The 21,911-nt window shown below is 35.4% G+C and overlaps 2 pseudogenes; both read right to left on the bottom strand.

Annotated features, from left to right (window-relative positions):
* Positions 1 to 3,871: 3,871 nt before the first annotated feature.
* LOC131825967 (small ribosomal subunit protein eS4, X isoform-like) lies at positions 3,872 to 4,632 on the bottom strand (annotated as a pseudogene).
* An 823-nt stretch (positions 4,633 to 5,455) lies between these two features.
* LOC131825674 (26S proteasome regulatory subunit 4-like) lies at positions 5,456 to 15,840 on the bottom strand (annotated as a pseudogene).
* Positions 15,841 to 21,911: the final 6,071 nt, after the last annotated feature.

Genomic DNA, 21,911 nt, shown 5'->3' with positions numbered 1-21,911 from the left:
CCTCTGCCTTCGGCTCAGGTCATGATCTCAGGGTCCTGGAATCAAGCCCTACATCGGGCTTTCTGCTCAGCAGGGAGTCTGCTTCCCGCACTCTCTCTGCCTGCTGCTCTGCCTACTTTGATTTCTGTCTAATAAGTAAATGAAAAATCTTAAAAAAAAAAAATTATACCAAAAGGGATATTAACCTTCATAGTTGAAGACATTATAAAATCTGGGTCAGATTTCTCAAGTTTGGGTATGGGGCCATAGAGTTTTTAAATGTGGGGTAGGAGAACAGCAGATAGCAGCTTATGGGAAATGAGATTACTTATTTAAAGGATGAGCTTTTTGTACCAGACTTGGCTTATTCTTTGCAGTGCCTCAGCCTCAAGCTAGTCTCGAATGAAACACAATAGTGGCTGAGGCCATGTCATCATAACATAGGCCCTTCTGGAATATATCTGTGTCCAAACCAGGATGGCAATAGTCTCCATTTTAAGAACTACAGCAGAGAAATGTAAAAAGAAAGAAAATGTAGAAAGGAGTAGGCACTGGTGTGCATGTGCGTGTGTGTGTGTGTGTGTGTGTGTGTGAAGAGGACAGTGGGTATGAGGATATCTAAGCAGGTGGAAAAGGGAGGAAGGTCAGGGTGACTCCACAATACGTTACTGTGATCGAACACTCACCAGAAGGCATTGAAGATCCTCACCATAATGAGACTAAAGCTCTCCTCAGCTCTCATGGGGCATTAATGAGATATAACATTGGTCAAGTTGTCTCAGTCTCAAGAACTAAGATGAGCTTTTCTGTTTTTGTCTTTCTACCATACTCATTTGAAAGACTATAACCATCACGGTTGAACCATCACTAAAATGAAGGACACTAATCAAGCAGCCTTATTACTGTTAAATACTAGTTAGAATCTGATCAGACACAATTAAATAAGAACACACATGGTGCTTTCTTTTCTTTCTTTCTTTCTTTTTTTTTTTTTAACTATTTTATTTATTTATTTGACAGAGAGAGACACAGCAAGAGAGGGAATACAAGCAAGGGGAGTGGGAGAGGGACAAACAGACTTCCCCCAGAGCAGGGAGCCCAATGTGGGGCTCGATCCCAGGACTCTGGGATCATGACCAGAGTTGAAGGCAGACGCTTAAGGACTGAGGCACCCAGGCACCCCACACATGGCGTTTTCATACCAAAATCATGAAAAGATGCCATTTCCAAAATAGCACAATATAAAGGTCACATATTCTCTAAAATAAGAATGCATAATTTAACTATGCCTAGGAGCAGCTGGAACTTGCCCTCTAGCTATATAAACATATTTCATTCTAATATTTACTCAAGTATTCACTACATATGGTTAATTTTCCATTTGCTTCACCCCAAAATTACCCATACCATGCCTGAAAACACTGTGTGGTTCTATTTTGCAGAGTATTTCAGATTTATGAAATTTTCACTACTGAGAGTAAAGAAAAAAGTAATTAAAAGATCATACATTTTTTTCCCAGTTTTTATATGCATTTCTATATTAACTGCGTTCTCAGGTAAGTATACTATTAGGTAATAAATACTTTGTGTCAACAATTATTCTCGTATTTCATGTTTCCTTTAATTTTGTGTCACTGAATAATCTTCTCATCCTATTAGGACAAAATTTACAAACATAACATCAAGTGAAATTGCAAGTAGATAATATTATGGTGAAAAGGTAAAAAAAAAAACATAAAAAATGAACGATGACCTAAAAAAGCAATAGAACTGAATTTTATTGTACATTTACTATGAGCCAGATTCTGTGTGATACAATTTCCACCAGATAACACTATTTAATCCTCATAGTACTTTAGGAGATCAGCTTTCATATGCCTGTTTTAAGGGAAGGAAGTAACAGGAAGTTGAAGACTCTGATGGGTCCATGATCACACAGGTGAAATACAGAGCACCGGTGATTTCTTCTGCTCACCACTATCTACTTTCCTTGCTCTAGGTTCTGCCAAGATTTCAAACCTTTCTGGAGGTTCCCTGGGGCCATGTGACTACTCTGATTAATGAATTGTGAGGCAAAGTCCAATGTGTCACTCTGGTGGGAGTCAGTTAGGAGCCCTTTTGAGTTATCCACATTTTTTTTGCTCACGGAAGCTGCAGCCCTTGATGTCATGAGGTAGCACAGTGTCCTTTACTCACCCCCCCGGGCAGGCTGGGCATAGAGTACGAAATCAAATACTTGTTCTGTTAAGCCACTAGAACATCAGGGTGTACTGATTCATGGAACAGTCCAGTCTTTATGGGTTAAAATATACACAGGAAAGTAGTACCTTTTCCTGGTATTATTAAATAGTGAGGAGAAAAATCATCTTCCAGAGAAAGTATATTTTAAATGCCCCACTCTACATGCTACATTGAACAATAGCGTAGCAGCTAACTTCCTGCGTCCATTTAAGTTTAAATGAATGAAAATGACAAAATTTAAATTTTTCTTAACCATGTTAGTTACATTGCAAATATTCAGAGGTCACATGTAGCTAGTGGGTCCTGTCCTGGACAGCAAGAACATTCCCAATATCCCACATGATATGGAATAGTCTGAGGGACCCATCCCCTCTTAACTGTCTATATTCTAGATCTAGAGAGGTGGCTTCTGAAATTCTTCTGAGTCATAAATGTTTTGAGAAAAAAAAACTATACAGTGTTTCTAAAAAGAAAGTCATTTGGGGGAAAAATAGAAAAGACAGTTATGGGTTTTCCCTCCGGAAATATCTTTGCCTTTCTGAAAATATAATTAAGTATTTAAAAATTGAGTATCTCAATATAATACCTAATTGTAATGGGAAATATTATAATATACAGAGCCTCCCAAGTAATGTAAAACTATTAAATTAATATTTGTTCTTGTCCATGTACCCATATCTAAATGCACACATTCCACTTCTCTGTCCATTAGCATCCTTGATAATAGAATCACTGCATGTAGAAAGGGAAAAAAAATGGTAAGCAGACACAGCTCTTTTTAATTAAAGCAAAATCTCAGAAGATTTATTTCTTATTACTGCTTCTAAATTGAAGTCTATGACTTTTCCTTTTTTTTCATGTGAAAGAAAAGGGGGAAATAAATTGAACTTGAGAAAGGGGTTAACATAGATGGAGAATGAGAAACTTTCTGCGCCAAAGCCAACTAAAATATAACTATATCTGTAACATTGTACCACTATTTCATCAAAGATTCAAGCATTTTTAAAATTTTCTTTTTGTACCAAACTCTCCATGTCAGTAACAAAGAAATAAATTTCAAGATAAATTTTAATAAATTTAAAATAAATTTTAAATACTATAAATTTAGAAATTTAAATATTGTCAATTTAACAATACCTTTTAAAATAAATGTTAAGAGATTTTAGTACATTGAAAAATTCCCTAGAATAAATTTCTTGATGTTCCAGTCTTGCTTCAAGTTTTAGCCCTATCTTATGGCTATAAAAATTTTTAAGAAAAGGACTATTATGAAATCCACGTAAGTAACACCTAGAGAAAAAGCACCAGGTCTTTCCTTTTCAACTCATGAGAGTAGAAAAGAGAAAAAAATGACCACGGGACCCACAGATTCCATTTTTGTTCTGTAGTCAAATGTGCTCTCTCATACCACTTATGGCAGGCTCTAGTCTTGAGTCCTCATCACTAACATACCAAGGGAAAGAGGCCATGGGAGCATTAGTTACTGTTTTGAGGAACACTTTAATCACTGACGTTATTTGGAATTGTCAGTATATAATGACAATAAAATTAGAACAAATTTTAGTTGGATGTTTATGTTTTTGTTTTTTATCATGTTATATGATCTTGAGTTAAGGAGAAAGACTTCCAATCACGCCACCTAGGAACCATTCTACCCACTACCCTGTTTGGCTACCAGTCTCTTGTCTTTATCTTCGGTAATGCTGAGGTGCGTACTTTTCCACGTGGAGGAGAAATCCATGGTTTATTTCTTTTGCCGATAAAATACGTTGGCGAGCTGAGTGGCAAAGGTGTTGCCATTGGCAGCCTTCATGTAAACTATGTCAAAAGAACCAAGGTGTCTCTCTCTGTTGGTGATCACACCAATTCTTCCCAGGTTAACACCTCCAGTCACCATACACAGATTACCATATTTGATGAAATCAGTAATCTTTCCAGTCTCCAAATCAGTCTGAATGGTGTCATCCATCTTCATGAGGGGATCAGGATAAAGGATAGTGTGAGCATCGTGGGTCACCAAATGAGGGATTCCTTTTGTCCACAGAAAGATCTTTTTCATCTTGTACAACATACACTTGCCTCCTCAGGTGTAATCCAATGAACAGCAAAGCAACACTTGCTGTCATAGAGCAGATGGAAATCCTCACCAGTCTTGTCAGTGCTGATGACCTTCATAAAACGGGCAGGGTAGATTATATAAGTTCAGACCTTGCCATTAATCTTGATGTAACGTTGCATACAGATCTTCTTTACTTTGTCTCCTATAAGGACATACTTGAGTCTGATCCTTAGGAAAATGATAAGTGGGGGAAATTCTCTCAGCTTATGGGAACAAGTAGATGGACAAAGAGCAAACACACTAGTCAGTTTACCCAGCATCCAAAGCTGTGAAGCTACTACATACTTTAGATGCTTCTTAGACCATAATCCATGGCTGTACTAGGCAGAAAAAGACTTTTTGGTTTTGTTTTGTTTTGTTTATTCTCCACAGAAAACGTGTCCCTTTATGCCCTATATCACTTTTACAGACCCATACATGTCTTGGTATCCTCCTAAACTGATCACATGGACATACTAGTGACATGAGTCTGAGACTGTGTCTAGTCTACAGCATGGAGGAGGTCAAATATTTACTTTCCTGTAGCAAATATGTGCTCCTATGAAAATTTAACAACATTCTTCTGTTTCAAGATTTCATTTTTCTTATGTTACATATTGTAGAATAGCTTCTTTCCATTTTTAATTGTCGATTTAGTCTCAAATACCCTATGAAATATTTTAATTTATTATGACTATTCAATGCTTCCTTAGTTGTTTGTTATATAGCCTTGACTTATCCTAATACTCTTTAGGGCGTAATTGATACAGACCATACCAGCAAAAGTTAGGATACATTGTTTTTAGTTAATGCAAATAATTTTAAAGGAATAGACTTTTCAACTTTAAGAAAAATGGCGCACAACATGCTAAAGGTAAGATAGAAACAACTAAACTAAAACCTTTGAAGCCCTAACATTTATCCTGAAGCTATTTAAGAACATCCATGTTAGATAGCTGTAGGAAAAAAATAACTTACCATCCACACTCAAACAGAATACATGCTGAGATTCAGAAAAGATGGGATTTTATTCAAGTCAATTGCATTCTATGAGAAAAAAAGATTAGAGGAAAAAGTAATGATGGAAAATATATAACAGTAATTCACTTTAAAGTGAAAGGTCAGGGGTAAGAATGTTCACTTATTTTCCATTAAAGACCAGATATAAAATTGACTGCCACTGAGATCAAATATCTCATAATTTTCTTCTTCCTTTACTACAGCTTTCCCATTGCCTCCATACCATTTCAGATTCACCATAGCAGTTTCCAATCTAATGGTGCTAAATACAGAGAGAAGTTCAAAGTTAAAACACAGACGAAGTACAAACTGATAAACTCATTGAATAAAGGAGAATAACTCAAACAACGTCATGGTGCATTTTTTGATGATGGAAAAGCTGGGTACAATGATTACGCAACATGGCACAATGAACAAATGATCAAATGTTTGTGGTAAGCAATCGTCCTCTTCCAAATTTCCAGCTTCCATTTCCCTCTCTTTTTATGACTCTCTGTTGGGAATTCCCAGTCATATTTATTTTTTAAAGAATTTATTTATTTATTTGTCAGGGAGAGACAGCAAGAGAGTAACACAAGCAGGGAGAGTGGAAGCGGGAGAAGCAGGCTCCCTGGAGCAGAGAGCCTAATGCAGGTCTCAATCCTAGGACTCTGGGACCATGACCAGAGCCTAAGGCAGAGAGGCCTTAAGGACGGAGCCACCCAGGCACCCCAAGGAATTCCCAGTCCTATTAATCTTAGCACATCTACACAGTATAGAAATTTCTATGAGCTTTTTCCCCCTCTTTTTTAAATCCCAGGAATTTCTTAGGGATTCCATTCGAAGGCACTATGAACTCGAACACTGTCCAAAAGAGAAGTAAGTGACAGACAGCATTGCTGAGTTAATTTTTTTTCTTTTAATTTTGAAAGGTTATTGTACACCTAATTAGTGGCACTTGGAAGGATATTGGAGCATTTTAACTTGGAATTGAATATAATATTTGCAAATAGCTGGTGGATTGTTCATAATGCTGAGCTGTATTTACCAAAGTAGTGAAATAGTGTCACTAAGTATATATCAAAATAAGTAACAGGAGAAACTGATCAGCAGTGAAGGGGAGAATAAAGGCCATGGAATCAGATAGAGCTGATTCTGACTCTTACTTTTGTGGATTATAACGGTGTGGTGTGATGCTGTTACATTCGTAACTTACCTAGATCTTTGTTTTAGAATCTATATAAAGTGAAGGCATGTCACTACATGTTTCTTAATATTCTACTTAGGACTTAACTTATTAGTGTACAAAAGTACTTCCTACAGGCTTCTGAAATGTTTTAGGGGTCTACAGAGGTCTAGTTTATTTTTTTTAAGATTTTATTTATTTATTTGACAGACAGAGATCACAAGTAGGTAGAGAGGCAGGCAGAGAGAGAGAGGGAAACAGGCTCCATGCTGAGCAGAGAGCCTGATGCGGGGCTTGATCCCAGGACCCTGAGATTATGACCTGAGCCGAAGGCAGAGGCTTAACTGAGCCACCCAGGTGCCCCAGTCTACTGTATTTTTAACCATGGGTTTTCAGTTGTATGATAATCTTGAAAAAATCATTGTCAAAATATTCTGTAAAACTAGATGTAAACTTCGTAAACAAACATGGCCATGTGATTTTTGTATTTATTTGCTTTTGTGTATGATCTTGTCTATAACAAGTACAAGAAAAATCATATAATGGTAAAAATTCAAGCAAAGATTTCACTGTGATTTAAACTGAGGGAAAAAAATGAAAGAGGTAGAAGATTTAAGTTATCCTAAAGTACAAACTAGTATAAACGTACTGAACTGAAACAAACTGAATAAACAAACAAACGAATAAAAACCAGGCCACAAAACCTTTATATTTCCAGGAGAATATTATCTGACCATGGTCTTTTTACTTACTAGCTTGTAACTGGTCTTTAGAACTAGTATTAATTTAAAATCATCATATTTAGTGGGTGTATTATTGAATTAATTGGTCCTTCCAGATTTGGGGAACTGTTAAAAAACTAATTTTGTAAAGGATGTATATTCATAGCAATTATAGAAACATCTCAAAGGGGAATATATTGTTGTGAATAGCAATGATCAGGAAAAGAAGTAAAATTCAAAAGGTGAATTTTACTCCCAAACCCAACATCAACGCTATTAATTTCAGTATATCAACTGTACATATCACATAAGTGTAATGGGGCTAATTCAAATTTTTTTGAGAACGTAATTTTGTTTATAATTAATGTATTGTTTGGTTTTACATGTGGTTGAGGACCTTAAGCTTAAGAAGTTTATCTGTTTTATTTTGTGTCTATGCGTAGTTCATTGTGTAAAAATTTACTTTAATAATTGTCAGGATTCTGGTGTACAGAAAAATCACTTTCTAATAACCAATAATTGAAGCAACTACACAAACTCATAATTGATTTTTAGCTCATTAAAAAGCTATGTAATTAATGCAAGAATTTTAATTGTACATGTCTGTTAATTTTGCTTAGATTGGTAAGATTGATCTCTCTTTCAGTAATGTTTACATTTCTGTGATATATAGACCATTTTTATATCAAGGATTCCAAACCCACAGGATAGAAAAATCTAAAGTTGAGCAAAACAAACAAAAAAATTGAGGTTTTTTTTTTTTTTTTTAAGAATAAAAAAATCATGTATAACATCTTACCTTTTGAATAATTCAGAAGAGGAACAAAAGGATATTGCATAACAATAATATTTTTATTGCATATTCTGTTTATAAGAAGACAAAGCAACAGGGCTTTTTTTTTTTCTGTTGTAGTATGAAATCACATATATTTGAGGAAAGATGTACATTGACAGGAAAAATAGAGATTCTGAGAGAGAAAAAAAAGAAAGATGTTGGAAACAGAGCAGAGAATGTGTCAAAATTTGGTGATAAGAAAGAATTAGAGGAGAGAGAGGCATGAGGGTGGGTGGAAGCTAGTAGGAGAGAAGCCAGGCCAAAAGGGGAGGAAAAGATCGTATGAAACAAACACTCCTTTACCAAGAACATATTGAATTCTGGTTATGTGACCAGGCTCTGAGTTAGAATTTGAGTATGTAGTTGGGAATAAAATGAACACTTTAGGGCGCCTGGTGGCTCAGTTGGTTAAGCAACCGCCTTCAGCTCAGGTCATGATCCCAGGGTCCTGGGATCGAGTCCCGCATCAGGCTCCCTGCTCCATGGGGAGTCTGCTCCCTCTGACCTTCTCCCCTTTCACGCTCTCTCTCAGTCTCTCTCTCAAATAAATAAATAACATCTTTTAAAAAAAAAATAATGAACATTTTACTCACAGCCTAGTATAAGAGATAATCAATCAAATGAACAAAGTTAATTATATCATTAATTTTATTCATTACCAAAAAATGGGACATTAATTTTCTTGTAATTCCTGCTTACTTAAGACACAATTGTGCCATCAGGCCAGAATAGAATATATAGAAATGTATGCCTTAATAGTTTGTCTAAATTTATCCTGTAAGAACACAAGACAATATTATTCTTCACATCTTTTTTTTTAGCTTGTTTTCAGTTTGGGGCAGAAGGAGATGGATTAATGATTTAATTGGAGGTATACTGTATTTCACATACTGATATCCCTTTGCATTGTCTTTTGAATCATTCATTAATTGCAAAACAGAGCATTATGCGCAAAGCATAGAAGGACTGCTTTTATTTTAAAATGTCAAAACCCATAATTGAACTCCAATTTTAGTTTTATCTTTGAGACTGCTGATTCATGCCAACATTTCTAAAAATCTTATTAGGGATTAGTAATAATTGAGTTTTTGTGGTCATTTTTAAAATCAAATTAAATAAAGCATTATGATCTAGTTTGACCTTTGTAGAAATGTTATCCAGTAAAAAAAGAACCTTAAGATGCACATGTGAATATAGAGTTTACCCTTGTACAACACAGAGGTGAGGACCGTGGCTCTCCAATGCAGGCAGAAATCTACATATAACTTCTGACTCTCCAAAATCTTTCAATAACTGCTGTTGACTAGAAAACTTACCAATAATATAAATAGTCAATTAACACATTATTTGTATATTGTATATATGATTGATTATATACTTATAATAAAGTAAGTTAGAGAAAAGAAAATATTATTAAGAAAATCCGTAAGGAAGAGAAAATACATTTACAGAACCATATTGTATTTATAGGAAGAAATCCACACATAAGTGGACTCATGCTATTCAAGCTAGTGTTGTTCAAGGGTCAGCTGTATTTAATGCCTTAGAACTATAAACTTGAAATGGTTAAAATAGGAAATTTAATATTATTTCTATTTTGCCACAATAAAAAAAGAAAGAAATCCTAAGAAACATATGAAAAAATAACAGAGAGCAGTTTCTTACTGCTGCTTGATCTTCAGCTTTCTTACGTAACCCTTAGAGCCGTGGTCCTCAACCTCTATTGTCCATGGGAGACATTTTAGAATGTGTCTGATCAAATGATGATTTCTGTGTATATAAGCAAACATGCACAATGATTTTGAATAGGTTTCATTGACATCCTTTAGTCCCTCTTTCAGCCTTAGAAAGGATTTGCCCCCTTAACATGATTCCATTTGTCTTGGAATCATTTTTAAATCTCTGAATCATTAGAGAGCGATTTCTTGTAAAAAACAAACCACCAGTCAAAGAAACTATATCAAATGAACAACTTCTCTTCTTGCTCAGTTTGGTCTGTCGAGGAATCAGAACCAAATAAAATAAAGACACGGGAGGGTACTGTGGGAGAAGAGGGAAGGAGTGACTGGGTCAGGACAGGAAGTGCATAGATACTAAGTCATGAGCCAGACCATAGGAATGGAAAGGAGCTTGACAGATTGAGAAGAAAGGAAGAACATTTTCGACAGGAGAATCACCACAGGCAAGGTCCTGAGAGGTTCTGTGGTGTAGACAATAAGAATAGAGATCCCATTATAAATGAAACATATGGAGCTTGGGACAGTGGGTAGAGAGGAAGCTGGGAGACTAGGCTTGAACAGTTTGTAAGCCTATGGTATATGGTTGTATGGGGCTGATTTAGGGGTGTGTGTGTGCAAAATAGGACAGGAATGGAAAGCAGAACAAGGAAGGTTATTGTCCTTGACATGGAATTGAATCTCTTCCAAATGAGCTCACTGCTGGCAATAGAAATAATGTACTTGATCTGCTACTGAGTACAACTTCAGGGAAACCACAATGGAAAATGTGGGTATGATCATTTAGTTCCTCCATGGAATAAAAGCCTGTCACCGGGTTTGCCACCTCTCTGGCTATGAGACAGTATGAAGACACACAAAGTGTGAGGACACATCTGGTTTCACTGATGACCTACCTAATAGTCCACAAGAAATATCCATTCGAAATCATATAGCTGGAGTCAGAAAACAGCTATTTGATAGTTTTTTAAAAAGTATTTTAGAGTTGTAAATCTGGAAAGGCTAAGAATTTAAACAGCATAATTATTTTTTAAAGGCTTCAATTTTGATATAATGTATGCTGTTGAGTAAAAATTTTTATAATCCATAATACAAGTATATTCTCTCTCAACCTCATTCCCATCCTAGGATGTCCTCTATTTTGAGTAAAATTTTGAATAGCAAAACCTTAATGACTCATTCATGTTCATGATCATTTATGGCCGTTACAGCATAGGTTACTCACAGCTTCTGTTATTATCAGAACATTAAAAACCCTGCCGGGGTTTCTCATTGTTATTTGTTTGACATCCACTTATTATTTACCTTTGGGAACATCACAGATGGCCCAATTTCCTTCTGATCCTCTTAATGAAGAGTGATCACTATTTTTATGTGTCCTCCTGGGGTACCCTATCTGTAAGTAAATAGCTAGCGGAAAGAGAGAAATTATATTCAGTCATTACCAACTGACCACACCTCAGAAAGAAACCTGTGCAGTTAAATTAGACCCCAATTCTTTGAACTTTAATCTTCCAGGAAAGATGAAGATAAAGATAATAAGTTAAATAAAAGTGAAAGCACACTGTAATCCTTGTATATACTTACAAATATTTAGAATACAGATAAAATGCATTACTCAAACTGGCTTAACCTAGGGAATGTGTTAACTTCTGAAATCAAGAATTTCAGAGGAATGGATGACTTTGACACAAGTTCTTTTAAAGATTATTTATTGGAGAGAGAGTATGGGGGAGAGGCAGAAGGAGAGGGAGAGAGACTCCATGCTGAGTACAGAGCCTGACGTGGGGCTTGATCTCAAGGCCCTGAGATCATTACCTGAGTCAAAATCAAGAGTCACACGCTCAACCAACTGAACCACCCAGGCATCCTAACACAACTTCTTTTAGAGGTTCAACTGATGTCATTAAATTTGGTTTCCTTCCATCAGTTGATTCTCTTTCTTTAGGTTACCTTTTTCAGACAGGAAACCACATGTGATTACAAGATTGGGACCCAGCTTTTGGGATGAGCATCCTCATCTAATAGGAGAGTGTACTTATCCTGATAGTCCCTGCCAAAATCCAAGTATATCTCTTTGCGTGGGATTACATCTCTTGCCCAGCCCTGAACATAGAGCAACATTCTGGTAGTGTGAAAACTGTTTTACTCTTGACTCATACAACCCATATGTGCTAAAAGAAGAGAAAATGGAAAAGAAACCATTTAGTTAAAGCCATAAATTAATATGACAATAAGACAATAATAAGATACATTTAAAAAATAACCTTGGTTGTGATATCAGTAGTGAATAGTTTAGTCATCAAAATGCATTAAAGCTAATACCTTTAAAAATCATAAAACTATATATATTTTTAAATAAGTAAATCTTATAAAGGTATATATTTTTGGCTACTATTTTTATGTAGGCCCAAGACAATTCTTAAGCCATAATGTTCTCAAAAGTATCTTTCTTTCCCAAAACACAGCACAATAAACATTCTACGCTTCATTGTTGCTTTTGTAAAGCAAATATTTAAAGATACTTACAAAATAATCTGATGTCACAATTCCTTTTCCTTCAATTTTATATGCTTGTATCAACAGTAAGTTTTTTAGACTTTCAGAACATGTTTTTATAGGTTGTCTTCTTTCCCTAAAGTACATCTTAGATTTCCATTTTTACTTCTTTTAAAGTACAGTAAGGGACCTTCAGTCCAGACAAGATAGTACAGATTCATTTCTCCCTATTCTCTCCTCTTTCTTTCAACAAAGTACAACTATTAAACCCTGGAAATAATTCAAGAGACAGTGAAGGCAGAGCACTGACAAGGCAATAGGAAGGTGAGTGGGTTAAAAAGGCCAAGACCTGAACAACAGCATGGAGGCAATTTGGCTATATTCCCACAAACACACAAAGACCACCCAGACTTCTTGTCTTCAGACCTCCAGCCTAGCAACAGAAGGCAGTCATAGGAGGCTGATTTCCTTCTTGAATCAAAAGAGAATCCCTCTGACAACATCGATGGTAAAGAGGTCAGTTAGGAACCCCACAGACAACAAGCAGCCTGCTGGGGAAGCATTTTTTTTTTCCTGCTAAATGTTAAGACAATTCTCTTAGCAGCTTCTTTGTCCATGTGGACCTGATCCCCCTCTTTTTTGTCCAGAGACTCTGTCTGGCTCAAGTTAGGAGCAAGTGGAATTTCTGGTGGAACCCACCAAATCCCTCTTCTAATCTCCCAGTCTGGGGAATCACCAACTGCCCCCCACACACACACACAGCATGATCAAGGGAAAGGAAAGCACCAGTTGCAACAGACAAACCAAGTCAACCAAGACAGAATTGCAAAGGCTCTGAAAGGTCCACTGCTAGCCTACAAAAGTGAACTAAGACTTGGGGCCTAAACCTAAATAAGGAGCCTGCTTATTAAAAGAATAAAGGTAAAAACAATGAAATAGGGATGCCTTGGTGGCTCAGTTGGTTGAGCTTCTGACGCTTGGTTTCAGCTGAGGTAGGATCTCAGGGTTGTAGGATTAGGCCTGCAGGGACTCTGTGCTCAGCCTGGAGTCTGCTTGCCTCTCCCTCTCCTTCTCCTTCTGTTCCCTCTGTTCCTGACCACACCCCCCACACACACCCAGTCCTGCTGCAGCTCATGCTCTCTCTCAAAAAACAAACAAAAACACTGAAATAAGCCCAAAGTCTCCTAATTGTGGGGACATAAATCTTCTCTGGGTTTCTCAGTATTCCTATAAAAAGGTCATAGTCTCCTGAAACTCTTTATATAACATGAAAATTAGATCCGTAGCCATCTATCTACTCGATTGTTCTGATATAAAATAATAGTAAAATTTCTTCTCTCTAAGAGGACCAAATGATTATACTCTGGCGGGGTTTCTAGACAAGCCACCAAGGAGCACTGAGCACAGGGAGCTATGTTCCTCAATATTTATATTTCAAGAAGAATGAGAACCTTGACCTTGAAAGAGTTCTTCCTCTTAGGCTGAGAAGTCTATAGAAGACAATCTGGCACCCATCAAACATTTTATTTACATAACAAATGTCTGGAATAAAGATACAATTTCAGGAATGCAGGGATATAAGCCTCTTTCCCCTTTCTATAGGCAGATAAAATTTTTCCTTCTCCCCTCACTTACAAAGAGTCAAGCCACTCACAAAGCAAAAAAATCTGTGGGCTATCATCTATGCCTAAAGAGTAAGATAAAGTCCCCTAGGGCGATTGACCACTTCTTATTTACTATAAATAAGAGCAGTCAACTGATGCCAAGACTGAAATAAATTATCTCACAAGGATATTAAAGCACCTATCATAAAAATGCTTCAGTGATCAATTACAGATTCTCTGGAAATAGATTTAAAAAAAAAGAAAGAAAGAAAGAAAGAAAGAAAATCCCAGAGCAGAACTAAGATTTGTAAAGCAATCAAATTCATATTATAGAACTAAAAATCAGAATCAAATTCGTATTATATAACTAGAAAACAGAATAAAAGGTACTTTTGAAAACCCACTAGATGAACTCAATAGTAGGATGACAAGGGATAGAATCAATAAGCTTAAGGTCAGAGCAATAAAATTTACTTACTACGAACAATGGAGAGAAAAAATAGCTGAAAAATATTGAACGCAGCCCCAGGGACCTATAGAATTATAATAAAAGATTCCACATATGCATCTTCATAGTCCCACAGGAGAGAAGAAAGAGAGTGGAGTTAAACAAGCATTTGAATAAATTATGGCTGAAAACATGCCAAAGTTGGCAAAACACACAAACCTACAATTTCAAGAAAGTGAGTGGAACCCCAATAATTAAATCCTAAAAAAAAATAAATAAATAAAATAAAATAAATTAAAAAAAAATAAAACAACAGAAAAAACAGGTATAATAATTAAATTTTGGAAAACTAAAGGTAAAGGAATCTAAGTGGAGATGAGGTTTCCCCACTTTGTGCCAGACAGGAAAATGTTATTAGTAGATTTCTATAAATCAAGTATGTATTTTGTAATATCCAGAAACCACTAGGAAACTATATGGAGAGATACATCCATAAGTACTATAAATATAGCATACTTTCAATGCAGCCTGATCACATTTTTTCCCCTAATTTTGACATTCCCCTCTCCTTTTCTAAAAATTTAATCAATCAATTAATTAATTAATTTTATTATTTAATTTTTTTGAGAAGGAGCATGCTTTATTGGGGAGAAAGCACTGCGTGTGAGCAGCAGATGGAGGCATCTTGGCAGGTATTATACGTATCACCTCAAAAAGATACACAGCAGTTTCTGCTAAGAAAGAGCTACTGGAACATGGGTTCCTTTGGGCAACTTCCCCAACCTTATCCTTCAGAGGAGTCAGGACACTCCCAATCATTTCCTTGAAGGAAACTGTGGTCTGCTGGAGATGGAGCCCCACAGGGGTGCCTTCTTGGGTTTGTTGCTGTTGTTTATAATGAATACCTTATTTAGATTTTTTTGACTTTGTTAATTTCATTCTATATTCTCTCAAGCCACCAGTCCGGCTTCTGTACAGATTGCCTTGATGCCGGCACCAAGAGAGGTCATCTGTAGCCGTGGTCAAGTCATCCAGGGTTACACCATCAGCCAGCACCACCCTGCTTGTGTGGATCTGAAAAATATGTTGCTTAGTCTTTTCATCAGGAATGGGAAAATCGATCTTCCTTTAAATACAGCCTGATTTAATGAGTGCTAGATCTAAAGTTTCTATTCGCTTTGTGGCCATGATAACTTTTATGTCACTCCTTGAATCAACTCTGTCCAACTGGTTCAACAGGTCCAATATTGTTGGTTGAATTTCCCACCACCAAAATTTGAGACATATCTTTTGTTCCAATGGTATCAGTTTCATCAATAGACAATGATGGATGGTGCATGTTCTTCAGCAATTCGAAATAATCCCCCAGCTCGTTTGGGGCCATCATCCAGGTACTGCTGAATAAATTCAGGACCAACCTTTCTCAAGAAAGTGGCTGAAGTTTGGTTTGCTAGGGCTTTGGTTAATAAGGTTTTACCTGTGATAGGTGACATGTCTCCATTTTTTCCATTGCTTTTTCCACACATATTTTGACATTAATTTTTTAAAACCCAAGGACCCCAAAGAATTTACTGCTGAAAACATGCCTTTTTCAGGGGTAAGGTATTGGGACCTCTGTTTCTGTCCTTAATACACACTATAGTTCTCAGTCAGTGGTTTCCCAATGTTGCTGATTATCAGCATTACTTAAAGAGCTTTTAACTGAATGAGGCCATATCTCGCACTACTTAAGTTAGAATTTCTGGGGCGCCTGGGTGGCTCAGTGGGTTGGGCCTCTGCCTTCGGCTCAGGTCATGATCCCAGCATCCTGGGATCGAGCCCTGCATAGGGCTCTCTGCTCAGCGGGGAGCCTGCTTCCTCCTTCTCTCTCTGCCTGCCTCTCTGCCTACTTGTGATCTCTGTCAGATAAATAAATAAAATCTTAAAAAAAAAAAAAAGAATTTCTGGAGGTGTTTCAAGTGAGACTCAGCCATTACCACTTCAAAATTTTCCAGGTGATTCTAACACGCAGCCAAGTTGAGAACCCATGATCTGAGTGCTTATTTACAATCTTCAGCAACCTTTCGTTGAAGAATTATCTGTGTTGCTTTCACATAGGGACACTTGGAACTGGAGGAAGAGATGTAATAAACATAAGAAAAAAGGACTGAGGTGATCAGAAGGTAAGTTATCATTTATTTTATGAATGGACATTTATAAATTTTGGAGATTTAACCTGTGTTGTAATCATTTCCCAAACAACTCTTCTGTCTCAACCTTGAATATTAGGAGTCAAAGTAATCTGTAGTACTAAGGTAAACCTTAAAAATAAAATCACTTAGACAATCATAGGGAATCAGAATCAGATGTAATAGCCCTGGACAGCAACCGCTTGCATTTTTTCAGTTACTGCTTTGTGTTGTCGTTTTTATTTATGTTCAGTAATAATTAAACATTTGATAAGAATCTGTTAAATTCTGCTTTTGACAAAATTTTTCTTGGATAGAGTTCTTTTCCTCTTTTTTCATATTCAAAATCCTATTTCTTTACTTTTACTGAGGTAAAAATTATATGCAGAGCAAGGAATGCATACGGTAAAATTAAGTATAAAAATCAAGTTTTATATTTAATATTAATAAATATTAATAAAATTAATATTAATATTAATAAATATTAATAAAACATTGAAGGTAATATTAATAAAACAAATAAAACATTTGCATCATCTTAGGAAGCTTCCTTATGCTTCCTTTCAAACAATCCAGTAAGCAACCTCTGTTTTTATTTCTATCACCGTATATTAGTTTTGTCTGTTCTTGGACTTTTTTATAAATTAAGTCCTATACCACATACTTGCTTATGTCTCCTTTTGCTCAACATAATGATTATGAGGTTTATCCCTATTGCTGTGTGTCTCAGCAGTTCATTCCTCTGTATTGCTCAGTAATATTCCATTATTTCAATGTACATAATTATTTTATCCATTTCCTGTTGATTGGCATTTGAGTTATTTTTAGCTTTTGGCAGTTACCAATAAAGCTGCTCTGAAAGCTTATACAAATCTTTTTTGTTCATGTTTTCATTTCTATTGGGAGCATTTTCTCCTCAGAGTCCAATTGCTGAAACATACCATAAATCATTACCTTCAGAAATGACTTTTTTAAAAGTTGACTTTAGAAGTTGTATGTGTAAACTCTAAGCAGCAATGTATAAAAGTTCTATTATTTCTACAACTCACCAACATTCAATGTGGTCAGTCTTTTCCATTTTAGAAGATTTGAAGTGATAAGGTTTACTATTTTTGCAGATTTTTTTTCAATATGATGACCTAAAATTGTTTATATATGAGACATAATTTAATTTTAAGGTTTATATTTAATTTTTTTAAGTTTGCTACAGATGGAAATTTACTCCTGAGCTAGTCTCCTTCTACAATATACCCAAAAAGGTTTATTTATTTGTTTAAAGATAGAGAACATAAATTTATTTATTTATTCATTTATTTTAATTCAGGAATAATTAACATACAGTGTTATGTTCAAAATAGTTTATTTAGGTCAAATAATTTTAAATGATATGCAATATTATAGAAATAAATACATGTTTTTTAAATAAAAATAATTTAAATATTAAGAAAAAATAAGAAGAACTAGCAGAGAAATATAGAATATGGGTAGACTTGATTTAAGGTTAGAACTTAAGTAGGTAGACAAAGCAAATGAAGATTACAACATTCTAGGTCAGTATTTGATAAGCCAGTATTCTGAGAATAACTTGCAGATTTTCCAAGAGCATTTAGTATTCAATACAACTGTATTACCTGTGGTATTAAGACAAAATAAAATGTTACTTCTTCATTAGGCTAATGTTTAAATTATTTGAACTTCTTTTTGTAATATATCCTTTTGATTTTTGTCATTTTTCTTGTTCCATTCTGTCTTTGTTTTATTTTATATATATGTATATATTTTTTAATTCCAGCATAATTAATGTAGTTTTAGATTAGTGTCACTGTACAATATAGCGATTCAACAATTCTATACATTACTCAATGCTCATCATGACAAATATACTCTTAATCTCCTTCACCTGTTTCACACATCTGCCCACCCACCTCCCATAGGGTATCCACCAGTTTGTCCTCTATATTTAAGAGTCTGATCTTTTGTTTGTCTCCTCTCTCTTTTTTTTTTCCCCTAAAGATTGATTTATTTATTAGACAGAGACAGAGACTGCGAGAGAGGGAACACAAGCTGGGATTGTGGGAGAGGGAAAAGCAGGCTTCTCACAGCAGAGAGCCCAATGTGGGGCTCAATCCTGGGACCCTGGGATCATGACCTGAGCTGAAGGCAGACAATTAAGGACTGAGCCACCCAGTCTTTTCTAAAGATTTTATTTATTTATTTGTCAGAGAGAGAGAGAGAAATGGTGAGTACAAGCAGGGGGGAGGGGCAGGCAGAGAGAGAAGCAGGCTTCCTGTTGAACAAGGAGTCTGATGGGGTACTAGATCCCAGGTCCCTGCCAACATGATCCAAGCCAAAGGCAGACACTTAAACAACTAGGCCACCCAAGCATCCCTGTTTGTCTTTTTTTTCCTTTGATCATTTGTTTCCTTTCTTAAATGCCATATAGGATTGAAATTGTAGGGTATTTGTTTTTCAATGACTTATTTTATTTAGCATTATATTCTCTAGATCCATCTAAGTTGTTGCAAATGGAAACATTTCATTCTTTTTTTATAACTGAATAATGTAGCATTATGTATATATAGCACATCTTCTTTATTCATTCATCTGTCAAAGGACACTTTGGTTATTTCCATATTTTTGGCTATTATAATAAGGCTGCAATAAACATGGAGGTGCATATATGTTTTTGAATTAGTGTTTTCATATTCTTTGAGTAAAGACACAGTAGTGGAATTACTCAATCATATGGTACTTCTTTTTTTAATTTTTTGCAGTAACTCTGTATATAGAGCTTTCCACAGTGGCTGCACCAGTTAGCATTCCCACCAACAGTGCACAACGGTTCTTTTTCTCTACATCCTTGCCAATGCTTGTTGTTTCTTGTGCTTTTGATTTTAGACAGGTGTGAGGTAATATCTCATTGTGTTTTTGATTTTCATTTCTCTGTCAGTAATGTTGAGCTTCTTTTCATGTGTGTGTTGGTCATCTGTATGTCTTCTTTGGAGAAATGTCTGTTCATGTCTTCTATCCATTTTTTAACTGGAATATTTGTGGGTTTTTTGGTGTTGAGTGGTTAAGTTCTTTATATATTTTGGATACTAACCCATTATTGAATATATCGTTTATAAATATCTTCTCTCAGTCTGTAGGTTGTCTTTTGTTTTGCTGTGAAGAAGGTTTTTATTTTGAGGTAGTCCCTATAGTCTCTTTTTGCTTTTGTTTTCCTTGCCTTAGGAGGCATATATAGAAAAATGTTGCTACACAACTGTCAAAGAATTACTACCCTGTGCTCTCTTCTAAAATTGTTATGGTTTCAAGTTTCACATTTAGGTCTTTAATCCATTTTGGGTTTATTTTTCTGTATATATGGTATAAGGATGTGGTCCAGTTTCATTATTTTGCATGTAACTGTCCACTTTTCCCAATTCCAACTGTTGAAAGATGTCTTTTTCCCATTGAATATTTTTGCTTCCTTTGCTGAATATTAATTGGTCATCTCATTGTGGGTTTATTTTTGGGTTCTCTGTTCTGCTCAGTTGAGTCTGTAACATACTATTATGATTACTGTAGCTTTGTAGTATAGCTTAATAACTGGGATTATGATACCTCTAGTTTTGTTCTTTTCCAAGACTGCTTTGACAATTTGGAGTCTTTTGTGGTTCCATATACATTTAAGGATTATTTGTTCTAGTTTTGTGAAAAATGTTGTTGGTATTTTGATAAGGATTGAATTAAATCTGTAGTTTTCTTTGGGTGGTATGGACATTTTAACAATATTTGTTCCTCCAATCATTGAGAATGGTATATCTTCCCATTTGTTTATGTCATCTTCAGTTTCTTTCATCAGTGTTTTATGGTTTTCAGAGTACAAGTTTTTCAACGCTTTAGTTCAGTTTATTCCAAAGTATTTTAAAATATTAGGTATCCTACAACTTGGTTGAATTTATTGATCAATTCTAGTATTTATTTTGGTGAAGTCCTTAGGGTATTCTACATGTAGTATCATGTCATTTGCAGATAGTGATAGTTGTAATTCCTCCTTACCTATTTGAATGACTTTTATCCATTTTTCTTGTCTGATTGCTGTGGCTAGCCCTTTCAATACTAAGGTGAATAAAAGTAATGAGAGAGGACATACCTTATTCCTGATCTTAGGAGAAACACTTTCAGTTTTTCACCAATGAGTATGATGTTAACCATGATTTTTTTTTAAAGATTTTATTTATTTATTAGAAAGAGAGAGAGAGAGAGAAAGAGAGACAGAGAGAGAGAAAGAGAAGAGAGCACACAAGCAGGGGGAGCTACAGAGAGAAAAGGGGAAGCAGACTTCCTGCTGAGCAGGGAGTCCAACACTCTATCCTAAGACCCTGAGATCATGACCTGAGCCAAAGGCAGATGCTTTCCATCTGACACAACCAGGAGTCCCAGCCATGAATTTTTTTTTTTTATATATGGACTTTATTATGTTGAAGTATGTTCCTTCTAAATCTACCCTGTTTAGGGTTTTTATCATGAATGGCTGTTGTCCTTTGTCTAATATATGTTTTGCACCTACTGAAATGATCTTATAGTTTTTATCCTCTTGTTGATATTATGTATCACTTTGATTTGTGAATATTGAACCATATTTGTACCCCAGAAATAAATTCCATTTTATCATGGTGAATGCTTTTTTAATATATTTTTTAATATATTGCTAATATTTGTTTGATGATTTTTTGTGTCTATGCTCATCAGAGATACTTGCCTGTAGTTCTCCTTTTTTGGTAGTATCTTTATTTGGTTTTGATATCAGAGTAATGTGGGCCTTGTAGAATGGGAAACTTTCCATTCTCTTCTATTTTTTGGAATAGTTTAAGAAGAATAGATGTTAACTCTTCTTTAAACGTTAGCTGAATTCAGTTTTGAAGCCATATATCTGGACTTTTGTTTGTTAGGAGTTTTTGATTACTGATTCAATTTTGTTGCTGGTAATAGGTCAGTTCAAATTTTGTATTTTTTCCTGGTTCAGTTTTGGGAGGTTATATGTTTCTAAGAATTTATCCATTTATTTTAGGTTGTCTCATTTGTTGGCATATGTCAGTTGTTATTTCTCTTCTTTCATATCTGATTTTGATTTCTGAGCCCTTTTTCTTTCTGGAGGGATCTGGCTAATGGATTATTAATTTTGTTAATCTTTACAAAGAACCAGCTCCTGGTTCCTCTGGTCTATTCTCTTCATTGTTTTGTTTTGGTTTGGTTTGGTTTTTGGTTTTTTGTTTTGTTTTGTTTTTTTAGTCTCTATTTTGTTTATTTATACATTAATATGTATTATTTCCTTCCTTCCACAGCTTTGGATTTTGTTGGTTCTTTTTCTAGCTCTTTAGATGTAAGGTTAGGTTGTTTATTTGAGACTT

Source organism: Mustela lutreola, chromosome 2, assembly GCF_030435805.1.
Source record: "Mustela lutreola isolate mMusLut2 chromosome 2, mMusLut2.pri, whole genome shotgun sequence".
Taxonomy (NCBI): Eukaryota; Metazoa; Chordata; class Mammalia; order Carnivora; family Mustelidae; genus Mustela; species Mustela lutreola.
The sequence above is the reverse complement of the archived record's forward strand: the minus strand, read 5'-3'. Positions and strand labels throughout refer to the sequence as shown.